The 12048-nt window shown below is 46.0% G+C and overlaps 1 long non-coding RNA gene across 1 annotated transcript; it reads left to right on the forward strand.

The window, feature by feature from the left end:
* Positions 1-1802: 1802 nt before the first annotated feature.
* LOC125550965 lies at positions 1803-3360 on the forward strand. Its single transcript, XR_007302093.1, has 2 exons — positions 1803-2264; positions 2841-3360. It is a non-coding gene; the product is annotated as an uncharacterized LOC125550965 (long non-coding RNA).
* The last annotated feature ends 8688 nt before the right edge of the window (positions 3361-12048 follow it).

Consider the following 12048-nt stretch of genomic DNA (forward strand, 5'->3'; position numbering starts at 1 on the left):
GAAATGGATGGATTGGAAATCCGAGCCCCCTTATTAAGTAAGGGACGAGGCACACCCGCTCTCCTTTGGAGGGATTAGGGGCATTCTCTGCTTGCTCTCCGCCGTTGTAGACGGCAAGATCGGCTCAAATCGGGACCATTTAGGCCGGGGGGAGAAATCCCTTGGTCTGGAGCGTCACTAGCTCGCTATGCGGGATGGAACATCTCTCTCAATATCCAGGCTTAGGGATGGAAGGGCGAGGGGAGGAGTTGCGACGGCTGGCCATGGTGGAATGGACCTTTTTCGGATGCGCTCTGATGAACACTCGCGGAGGGGAGAAGGTGTGGATTGGATCTAAATCCTCGTCCCCTTAAATAGGGCATCTCATTTACGCGGCTACGGGTGTGGATGTAAAAACATTCAGACTTTTCATATTCGTTTGACACATGGGAAGCGGCCATTATTGGGCGTAGAAGCCAAGGAGCGCAAACATTTACAAGAAACCAGACTTTATTCAACAGGTACACGGAATTTGGAGGAGAACCCGCCTTGCAATGCTGAAGACAATCTGCACGCCGGACTCATCGTCATTGAAGCCTGGTTCGGGGGCTACTGAGGGAGTCCTGGATTAGGGGTCCGGACAGCCGGACTATATCTTTTGGTCGGACTCCTGGACTATGAAGATACAAGATTGAAGACTCCGTCCCGTGTCTAGAAGGGACTTTCCTTGGCGTGGAAGGCAAGCTTGGCGATACGGATGTGAAGATCTCCTACCATTGTAACCGACTTGGTGTAACCCTAACCCTCTTCGATGTCTATATAAACCGAAGGGTTTTGGTCCGTAGGACAACGTACACATCAACAATCATACCATAGGCTAGCTTCTAGGGTTTAGCCTCCTCGATCTCGTGGTAGATCTACTCTTGTACTACCCATATCATCAATATTAATCAACCAGGACATAGGGTTTTACCTCCATCGAGAGGGCCCGAACCTGGGTAAAACTTCATGTCCCTTGCCTCCTGTTACCATCCGGCCTAGACGCACAGTTCGGGACCCCCTACCCGAGATCCGCCGGTTTTGACACCGACAGCCACCTTCTCACCCATGCAGAGGCAGTTACTTGGCAAGGGTAGTCGGTTCAGCCCGTCCCATTCCAGGTCTATGGTCAGTACGGTTTGCGCCGCTTTTGAAGTAAGCGCCAGTTGATTATGTCCTAATGTGATACCCTATATATAGGAGCCCGCCATCCAAGCCGACCCTACCTGGGTGGCTTTCACCAACATGAGCTCCCCTACCCACCAAATATTTATTTATCTAGTAACCCTGCCCGGGTCGCAACTACTTAATATAGATACTTCACCTGGTCTGGTCCAACTGCCAAATCAGTGGATCAGCTTGATCCAAATTTCATTTTGTTTACGGAAAATATTTACTTTTAATTCTTATGCAAAATTTTGGAAATGACCCATAGCCTGGAAAACATTTATCAAGACATGGTCAAGGAGATGACGACTTGCCGGGTAGCGCTCCGACCAACTCAGAACCACCAAAAGTGGGTCCTATGGGTCCGAGATCGACTCCTGATAATTATTTCACAAAAAAGTTTATATTTTCCCTAATCAAGATCCAAGCATCAAGCAACACTTCCATACAGTGCAATCCATTTTAATTAAAAAGGTAATGATACGTGCTAGTGTGTAATTAGAAGCAAAATGCATACAGCACATCAACAAGTAGTACGCACGTGCACATCACAAAGAGCAAGAAAGCAAGCTCAAAAGGAAAAACGTGTTTAGCTGGTTGAACCCAACCTCGGCAGAAATATCATTTTTTTATCCAACTAGTCATCTTCCCCAGCTCTCTTCCTCTCTCTCACTGTCACTGGTATGCTCAGCCAAACAGAACCAACTCATCTCTCTCTCCCTAACTACAGAGTAGGCCGCCGCCGGCTCGATCTGCCACTTCCGGCAATCTCCGGCGACACTGCGGACACCCACGAAATCCCCTCGACTCCCTATACCATATTACCCCATTTATTTGATCTGCCGCCGCCAAAATCGCCGCCACCACTCAATCCTAGCGCCGCCTGATCTAGGTCCGGTGGGCTTGCCACCGGCTGCAGCGGCAACGACGTCTCCATGCGTACATCCTCCCCCAGCGCAGCCCCACGCACGAGGCATGCAGCCACGGGCGCCGGGCGCGTGCGGCTTCACCGGCGCTGCTCGATCGCCATGGCTCTGTTGCTAACGGTGTGGACTAGCCACATCCTACTGCTACTACTGGTAAGTGCTAATCCTGATTCCTTCTCCATGAAGTGCTCCAAATTTCACAACAAGTGCCTCCTATATGTGAACGTGGGTGTGCATATGTTGTTCATTTTATCCCAGGCCCTACTATTCCCCACTCAGCCATATTGCCTTCTTTCTCTTTGTTTATCTCAAGGCCAAGAAATTAATTAAGATTTAATCTATGGTGTGGTCATGGTATTGCTACTGATTAGATCTAAATACTGTTCCTAACTAGTGCTACTCATCCTTGAACACCATATAGAAGTAAACAGTGGCAGTGAAACTCCAAAAATAATTACTTGTGAGTAGATTATAAACATCAATCTCTCAGTGTTTGCTACAGATTGGCAGGGATTAATAATTAGGACAAGGTAGTATACACAGGAAGGTTGATCTTTTGGATACATACATGTCTTAGCAAGTTACTAGTACCTAGGATTTGATTCTTGGCATGTTATATCTAGTACAAGCCACGGATGTCATTCACAGAAACTTTTACAAGCTTTTGCAATTGATCTAATTAGTTTGACTAACTTGGGTGTTTACGCAAACATTTTGTTCTTTTTACAGTAAGGTAAAGAGATCGAGGTGAATAGATGCTCATGGACTGATTCAAACCGAGGTGGAGATAGATAAGAAAACAAGCAAGAAGGGATAACACAACAAGGTACTTGATTAGTACCTGGTGGCGCATGTAACCCAAAGATCTTCACCGCAGTGAAGGACAGCAGTGTGGCGGAAGGTGAAAAGGCAAGTGGTGGGGGTACTCCAGTGTATGTGTGTGTGAGGTAGAATGGTCCAGTGAAAGGGATGGCTCCTATTTATAGTGGGGTGAATAGCTATGTCGGTTTGAAGACACATTACATCTGGCATGCATGCGTGGTTAGTCTTGCATGCATGCCTCTACTTGTGTCTCTTGTGGGTTGTATTATGGACATGTGTAATTTGCTTGGCTGGCCATTAGTTGGCATTTACTTTATGTGAAAGAAATGAGACAAGGGTCTATAAAATATATGAAGGTTTGGAGAAGAATTTGTTTTGCATGACTAAATGCTATTTGCTCTAATAATAAATGTAGTTGTTTCTATTATTTTAATTAATGTTTTGGCAACGCCGTTGAAATTATTTTTATCTAATTTATTTATTATATTATTTTTTACGGTTTTTACAATACCGACGATCGAATCTCGGGCAAGTAACATACCGATGACAAAAGGGAACAACGTATGTTGTTATGCGGTTTGACCGATAAAGATCTTCGTAGAATATGTAGGAACCAATATGAGCATCCAGGTTCCGCTCTTGGTTATTGACCGGAGATGAGTCTCGGTCATGTCTACATAGTTCTCGAACCCATAGGGTCCGCACACTTAACGTTCGGTGACGATCGGTATTATGAGTTTATGTATTTTGATGTACCGAAGGTAGTTCGGAGTCCCGGGTTTGATCATGGACATGACGAGGAGTCTCAAAATGGTCGAGACATAAAGAACGATATATTGGAAGCCTATGTTTGGACATCAGAATGGTTCTGGATGAGTTCGGGCGTTTACCGGAGTACCGGGAGGTTACCGGAACCCCTCGGGGAGTATATGGGCCTTATTGGGCCTTAGTGGAATAGAGGAGAGGAAGGCCAAAGTGGAGGGCGCGCCCCCCTATCCCAATCCGAATTGGGTGTGGGCCCCCCTCCCTTCCTTCTCTCTCCCCCTTCGTTCTCTCCTATTCCTACTAGGGAAAGGGGGGAATCCTACTCCCGGTGGGAGTAGGACTCCCCCTAGGGCGCGCCATAGAGAGGGCCGGCCCTCCCCTCCTCCACTCCTTTATATACGGGGGAGAGGGGCTCCCCATAGACACACAAGTTGACAATTGTCTTAGCCGTGTTCGGTGCCCCCTGCACAGATTTCCACCTCGGTCATATCGTAGCAGTGCTTAGGCGAAGCCCTGTTCTGGTAGCTTCATCATCACCATCATCACACCGTCGTGCTGATAAAACTCTCCCTCAACACTCAGCTGGATCTAGAGTTCATGGGACGTCACCAAGCTGAACGTGTGCAGATCACGAAGGTGCCGTACCTTCGGTGCTAGGATCTGTCGGATCGTGAAGACGTTCGACTACATCAACCGCGTTGTCATAATGCTTCCGCTTACGGTCTGCGAGGGTACGTGGACAATACTCTTCCCCTCTCGTTGCTATGCATCACCTAGATAGATCTTGCGTGTGCGTAGGAATTTTTTTGAAATTACTGCTTTCCCCAACAGTGGCATCCGAGCCAGGTCTATGCGTAGATGTTATATGCACGAGTAGAACACAAAGGAGTTGTGGGCGTGGGTATATACATATTGCTTGCCATCACTAGTTGATTCTTGATTCAGCGGTATTGTTGGATAAAGCGGCTCAGACCGACATTACGCGTACGCTTACGCGAGACTGGTTCTATCGACATGCTTTGGACACAGGTGGCTAGTGGGTGTCTGTTTCTCCAACTTAAGTTGAATCAGATTCAATGAACATGGTTCTTTTTGAAGATCAAAAAGCAATCACCATACCACGTTGTGGTTTTCATGCGTAGGTAAGAACGGTTCTTGCTAGAAGCCCGTAGCAGCCATGTAAAACTTGCAACTACAAAGTAGAGGACGTCTAACTTGTTTTTGCAGGGCATGTTGTGATGTGATATGGTCAAGACGTGATGAGATATAAATTGTTGTATGAGATGATCATGTTTTGTTAAAGTTATCGACAACTGTCAGGAGCCTTATGGTTGTCTCTTTATTGCATAAGATGTAAGCGCCATACAATTGCTTTACTTTGTCGCTATGCGATAGCAATAGTTGGCAAGACGACCATGTGATGACACGTTGATAGAGATCGAGATCATGGAGATCATGGTGTCATGCCGGTGACGATGGAGATCATGACGGTACTTTGGAGATGGAGATCAAAGGCACAAGATGATGATGGCCATATCATGTCACATATTTTGATTGCATGTGATGTTTATATTTTATGCATCTTATTTTGCTTAGTTTGGCGGTAGCATTATAAGATGATATCTCACTAATTTCAAGGTACAAGTGTTCTCCCTGAGTATGCACCGTTGCGACAGTTCGTCATGCCGAGACACCACGTGATGATCGGGTGTGATAAGCTCTATGTTCACATACAACGGGTGCAAGCCAGTTTTGCATGCAGAATACTCGGGTTAAACTTGACGAGCCTAGCATATGCAGATATGGCCTCAGGACACTAAGACCGAAAGGTCGAGCGTGAATCATATAGTAGATATGATCAACATAGTGATGTTCACCATTGAAAACTACTCCATCTCATGTGATGATCGGACATGGTTTAGTTTATATGGATCATGTGATCACTTAGATGATTAGAGGGATGTCTATCTAAGTGGGAGTTCTTAAGTAATATGATTAATTGAACTTACATTTATCATGAACTTAGTCCTGATAGTATTTGCATATCTATGTTGTAGATCAATTGCTCGCGTATAGCTTCCCTGTTTTATTTATGATATGTTCCTAGAGAAAACTATGTTGAAAAATGTTAGTAGCGATGATGCGGACTAGCTCCGTGATCTGAGGATTATCCTCATTGCTGCACAGAAGAATTATGTCCTTGATGCACTGCTAGGTGACGGACCTATTGCAGGAGCAGATGCAGACATTATGAATGTTTGGCAAGCTCGGTATGATGACTACTTGATAGTTTAGTGCGCTATGCTTTACGGCTTAGAACCAGGAATTCAAAAACGTTTTGAACGCCACAGAGCATATAAGATGTTCCAAGAGCTGAAATTGGTATTTCAGACTCATACCCGAGTCGAGAGGTATGAGACCTCTGATAGGTACTTTGCCTACAAGATGGAGGAGAATAGCTCAACCAGTGAGCATGTGCTCAAAATGTCTGAGTACTACAATCGCTTGAATCAAGTGGGAGTTAATCTTCCAGATAAGATAGTGATTGACAAGGTTCTCTAGTCACTATCGCCAAGTAACTGGAACTTTGTGATGAACTATAATATGTAAGGGATGACGAAAACGATTCCCGAGCTCTTTGCGATGCTCAAATCAGTGAAGGTAGAAATCAAGAAAAGCATCAAGTGTTGATGGTTGACAAGACCACTAGTTTCAAGTAAAAGGGCAAGGGAAAGAAAGGTAACTTCAAGAAGAATGGCAAGCAAGCTGCCACACCCATGAAGAAGCCCAAAGCTAGACCCAAGCCTGAAACTGAGTGCTTCTATTGCAAAAGAAATGGTCACTGGAAGTGGAACTGCCCTAGATACTTGGCGGATAGGAAGGATGGCAAAGTGAACAAAGTATATTTGATATACATGTTATTGATGTGTACTTTACTAGTGTTTATAGCAACCCCTCAGTATTTGGTACTGGTTCAGTTGCTAAGAGTAGTAACTCGAAACGGGAGTTGCAAAATAAACAAAGACTAGTTAAGGGCGAGGTGATAATGTGAGTTGGAAGTGATTCCAAGGTTGATAAGATCACCATCGCACACTCCCTTTACCTTTGGGATTAGTGTTGAACCTAAAATAAATGTTATTTTGTGTTTGCGTTGATCATAAATATGATTGGATCATGTTTATTGCAATACGGTTATTCATTTAAGTCAAAGAATAATTGTTGCTCTATTTACATGAATAAAACCTTCTGTGATCATACACCCAAGGTGAATGGTTTACTGAATCTCGATCGTAGTGATAACATATTCATAATATTGATGCGAAAAGATGCAAAGTTGATAATGGTAGTGCAACATATTTGTGGCACTGGCGTTTAGGTCATATTGGTGTAAAGCGCATGAAGAAACTCCATGCTGATGGGCTTTTGGAATCACTTGATTATGAATCACTAGATGCTTGCGAACCATGCCTCATGGGCAAGATGACTAAGACTTCATTCTCCGGAACAATGGAGCGAGCCACTGACTTATTGGAAATAATACATACCGATGTATGCGGTCCGATGAGTGTTGAGGCTCGCGGCGGGTATCATTATTTTCTGACCTTCACAGATGATTTGAGCAGATATGGGTATATCTACTTGATGAAACATAAGTCTGAAACATTTGAAAAGTTCAAAGAATTTCAGAGTGAAGTGGAAAATCATTGTAACAAGAAAATGAATTTTCTACAATCTGATCGTCGAGGTGAATATTTGAGTTATGAGTTTGGTCTTCATTTGAAACAATGAGGAATAGTTTCGCAACTCACGCCACCTGGAACACCACAGCGTAATGGTGTATCCGAACGTCATAACCGTACTTTATAAGATATGGTGCGATCAATGATGTCCCTTACCGATTTATCAATATCGTTCTGGGATTATGCATTAGAGACAGTTGCATTCACGTTAAATAGGGCACCATCTAAATCCGTTGAGACGACGGCATTTGAATTGTGGTTTAGAAAGAAACCTAAGTCGTCGTTTCCTAAAGTTTGGGGCTATGATGCTTATGTGGAAAAGTTTCAACCTGATAAGCTTGAACCCAAATCGGAGAAATGCGTCTTTATAGGATACCCAAAGGAAACTGTTGGGTACACCTTCTATCACAGATCCGAAGGCAAGATATTTGTTGCAAAGAATGGATCCTTTCTAGAGAAGAAGTTTCTCTCGAAAGAAGAGTAGCTCCGTGCAGAGCATTGTAGACATATAATTTTTTTGCAAAATACAAACGGCTCTAAATGTGGCAGACCCGTTGACTAAATTTCTCTCACAAGCAAAACATGATCACTCTTTGGGTGTCAATCACATAGCGATGTGAACTAGATTATTGACTCTAGTAAACCCTTTGGGTATTGCTCACATGGAGATGTGAACTAATCATGTCGGTGGGAAACGATACCTATGGGATCACAAGGATCCCTACTGCGGTTGCGGGGCGCGGGGTTGAGAGAAGAGCGGGTCTAACAGAGAGCACGCGGTTCATTTATCCAGGTTCGGGCCGCGAGGATGCGTAAAACCCTAGTCCTGCTTTGGTGGATGTATTCTGAGTTCTTGAACTAGCTACGGGGTGTAACGAGCTCCAAAAAGCCAAATCCCTCTCCTCGTCGCCTTAGGCCTCCTTTTATGAAAAAGGGGTTGTCACAGTGGCACACAGGAGGTGAAAAGGCAACAGTGTTGCGAGGTTATCCTAGTATTACAGGACAAAGCGCATTAAATGCGAGGCTTAGGTGTCCCTCCACTTTATCGGGGCGGGGGCGAGGCCCGTCCAGTCCGTCTCTGCTCCTCCAAGCTTCGACACGCGCCCTGGCCAGCGATGCATGCGGTGCCATGTAGGTAGGCAGGCAGCTGAGGTGGCGCGGTGGTGGAGCCTCCACGAAGGGCTGCATGTCACCACGCAGGTGCCTGCCCAGCTGGTTGGGTTGGCAGCTGCATGCGAACGGCGGCGGAGACTTTGGCTAGTGCGGGCCTGACAGTAGCCCTGCTGGTGCGCTTGGCGGGGGCCTTTGTAACACCCCGGATGTAATTTACCTTATATGTATCCCAACTCTTGTCGTTTCCGGCACTGAGTTATTTTATTTCTCCGTTGTCGGGTTTTTGTCTCCGTATGTTGTTGTCTTTGTCATGCATCTCATATCATGTCATCATGTGCATTGCATTTGCATACGTGTGCGTCTCATGCATTCGAGCATTTTCCCCGTTGTCCGTTTTGCATTCCGGCGCTCCTATGCCCTTCGGTGGTCCTTTCTACGTCTTTTCGTGTGTGGGTGTTAAACGTTTTCGGACTGGACCGAGACTTGTCATGCGGCCTTGGTTTACTACCGGTAGACCGTCTGTCAAGTTTCGTGCCATTTGGACTTCGTTTGATACTCCAACGGTTAACCGAGGGACCGAAAAGGCCTCGTGTGTGTTGCAGCCCAACACCTCTCCAAATTGGCCCAAAACCCACCTAAACCTCTCCCATCATCTAGAGCGTTCGATCACGATCACGTGGCCGAAAACCGCACTCCATTTGGAGCTTCCTAGCTCCCTCTACCTCTATAAATAGACCCCCCACGAAAATCCCGGATCCCCTCCTTCCAAACCCTAGAAATCTGCTCCTGTCGCCGCCGGACGTGTCCGAATTGGGCCGGACACGTCCGCCCGCCGCCGCCGAACAACGAGGACGCGCCACCTGTCCGGGCGGGCGCCCACATCGCCGCCAACCGCGCGGGCCCGCCGAAGCCCACGTTCGGCCCCCGTGGCCCACGTCGGCGCCGCCACCTACCTCCGCGCGCCCGCCGCCCTTCCTCTTCGCGCCCGACGCCGGCGCCGTCTCTCCGCCGCCGCGCGCCATTGCAGGCCTCGCAAGCTCCGGCGACCGCCGCCTCACCTCGCCGTTCGCCACCCCTCGCCGCGGTGCGCCGCCCCACGCCCGATCCGGTCTCCGGCGACCTTCCCGCGACCCCGAGACCCTCCTCCGGCGATCCCCGATGAGCTACTCCGGCCGGATCCATCAACCACGATGAGCTGCTACAGTACTCCGGCGATCCTCGTAATCTGTGCCAGATCTGGATCGGGACAACGGTTGACTTTTTCCTCCCCGAAACCCTAATATTTTGCAATCATCATCATGCCATAACTCTGCATCCGTAGCTCCGATTCACGCGTGTAGCATATCAAAATGTTCGTCTCGATGAGTACATCATTTCATCTCATTGCATCATTTTCATTTGAGATCATCTTGATGCCCGAAATGCTGTTGGAAGAGGGCTATGCGAGGAATATTTCAGATCTGTTTCAGCAAATGGTCTTTTGTCATTTTTGCCATGATTAATGTGTGCATGCTATGATCCTGAGCTCTACATGTATTTTGTTATATGCCATGCCATCTTTACAGGGGTGTATGCCATGTATTTTTGTGATCTTTGTGGTGACTAGCACAAGCATGCAAAGTAGCCTACTCGTTGATGCTGATTTTAGGGACTTAGAATTTCACCAAGTCCTTGTCCTGTTTTGTTTTTTATGCCATATGTTCATGTTGTTTCCTAGTGATTCGTGCCTCTTTTGAGGATGATCAGTAAGGATGTTTTGTTAATATTGTTGTGCTCTATCCATCCATGTCTTTGTTTGGAATTATGGAGCACCTTAGCTTGAGTCAATCGAGCTCTACTTTTGCTATAAAATGTTCCTGGCAGATTGTTGACATGTTTAGCGATTTTGCCGAGGATGTTGCTATTGATCCGTGCATGCTATATTGTTGTTCTTGCCATGTCTAACTTCTATGCCATGGCTTATTGATGGGTGTATTCTTAGTTTGTCATGAAATTCTCTTTAGTGAGTGCATCGAGCTCGTAAACATGCCTACTTGTTAATCTGGTTGCATGCTCCAGTTTTTCACTAAGTCTGAATCTGTTTGTGTTTTTGCTATGTTCACATGCTTCAATTGTATTTTCTGATCCCTTTTGGCTCAAGGTCACTAAGGGAATTTTGTTATATGCTTAGAGTAGTTTCATGCCATGCCTTTCTTTGCCATGATATGTTCCTGTAGTAGGTAGTTTTCATACTCTAAAGATTGCTTCCTGATGATAAATTCCAGACTTGTGTTAATTTCACTAAGTCTGAAACCTGTTATCATTTGCAATTTTATCATGCTTGTCTGAACCTGTTAATGAGTGAATTAGCCGGAGCTCAGTGTTCATCTTTTGTCAAGCATCATGAGTGCATCCCTGCCATGTATTTTGTTGCTATGTTTGAGTGCTGTAGCATATTTAACTTGATGCATTTAGATGGTCACTTGCTAATTATCGCAGACCGGTGCCATATTTGTTTTGCTTGCCATCTCCAAACCGTGCATCCGATTCCGGTGATCTTTATATCGATTTCAACCGAAATCACCTCACCTTTCCAATGGAACTCTTGGATTTCCATGTTGAGGCCAGGTTCAATCATTCCTTTCCAAATCATGCATATGCATCTCATACCGCATCCCGCATGTCATACCATGTTTGCATCATATTGCTTGAGCATTGCATGTGATTGATTGTGTTCCTTTTTGCTTGTTGTTCTTGTTTGGGTAGAGCCGGGAGATGAGTTCGTGAACGAGGAGCCCGTTGAGTTCGCTTACGACGATCAAGGGAACTCTGAAAACTTTGCAGGCAAGATGACCATACCCTCAAAATCACTTCTATCTTTGCTTGCTAGATGCTCGCTCTTTTGCTATGCCTATGATACGATACCTACCACTTGCTTATCATGCCTCCCATATTGCCATGTCAAACCTCCAACCCACCATGTCCTAGCAAACTGTTGTTTGGCTATGTTACCGCTTTGCTCAGCCCCTCTTATAGCGTTGCTAGTTGCAGGTGAAGATTGGAGATCGTTCCTTGTTGGAACATTGTTTATTTGTTGGGATATCACAATTTTATCTTGTTTATCTTAATGCACCTATATACTTGGTAAAGGGTGGAAGGCTCGGCCTTATGCCTGGTGTTTTGTTCCACTCTTGCCGCCCTAGTTTCCGTCATATCGGTGTTATGTTTCCGGATTTTGCGTTCCTTACACGGTTGGGTTATAATGGGAACCCCTTGACAGTTCGCCTTGAATAAAACTCCTCCAGCAATGCCCAACCTTGGTTTTACCATTTTCCACCTAGCCTCTTTTTCCCTTGGGTTTCCGGAGCCCGAGGGTCATCTTTATTTAAACCCCCCCGGGCCAGTGCTCCTCTGAGTGTTGGTCCAAACTAGAGCCCCATGCAGCGCCACCTCGGGGAAACTCGAGGGCTGGTTTTAGTTGTACGGATTGCTTATCTGAGTGTGCCCTGAGAACAAGA

The sequence above is a fragment of the Triticum urartu genome, chromosome 4 (genome assembly GCF_003073215.2).
Source record: "Triticum urartu cultivar G1812 chromosome 4, Tu2.1, whole genome shotgun sequence".
Lineage (NCBI taxonomy): Eukaryota > Viridiplantae > Streptophyta > Magnoliopsida > Poales > Poaceae > Triticum > Triticum urartu.